The sequence below is a fragment of the Mastomys coucha genome, unplaced genomic scaffold (genome assembly GCF_008632895.1).
Source record: "Mastomys coucha isolate ucsf_1 unplaced genomic scaffold, UCSF_Mcou_1 pScaffold16, whole genome shotgun sequence".
NCBI lineage: Eukaryota > Metazoa > Chordata > Mammalia > Rodentia > Muridae > Mastomys > Mastomys coucha.
Window position 1 is genome coordinate 26,926,754 of NW_022196898.1, and position 674 is coordinate 26,927,427.

Below are 674 nucleotides of genomic sequence, written 5' to 3' on the forward strand. Positions count from 1 at the left end.
AACATCAACATAAGGAGCAAAACTACACCCTAGAAGAAGCAAGAAGGTAAGTTTTCAACAAATCCACATAAACCTATTTCCACCTTTTACAACAAAAACAACAGGAAGTGACAATTAGTTTTTCTTAATATATTAATTTCAAAATTAATATTACCAACATATCCTAGTCAATTGAAATCCAATAATATGAGGAATTGGAAATTTATTGACTGTCTTCCAATGAACTCTCTAATTTGGTAATTGGAGAAATAGGCCCAACATTGTACAATCTATATTCACTGTCAGCTTGTACGTTTGTGACAGTGTTTGGCTGTATACAACTAAGGGTCTTGAAATCTTGCTTCTCCTATCTTAGCTTCTCTATTAGTAGTATTGTTTATTTCATGTTTTTACACTATACTGTGATTTTCAGAACAGCTTATATATTTCAATGTATTTATATACCCAAAAGAAACATAGACGATTAACTAGGGAGGTAGTTTCAAAGAGAACAACAAAGTGAGACTGAATGCTTTGCTTGACATTTGTAACTCTTGTATCAAGTTTGAAGAAGAGGACTTTATAAGTTACTTTCTCTGAGATGAATGCTTTTCCAAATTAGCTGTGAAGCTAATGAACCAAATTCTTACCCTCACCTAATGTCTGTGCCACCCTCCAAGCAGAACCATTGTTCA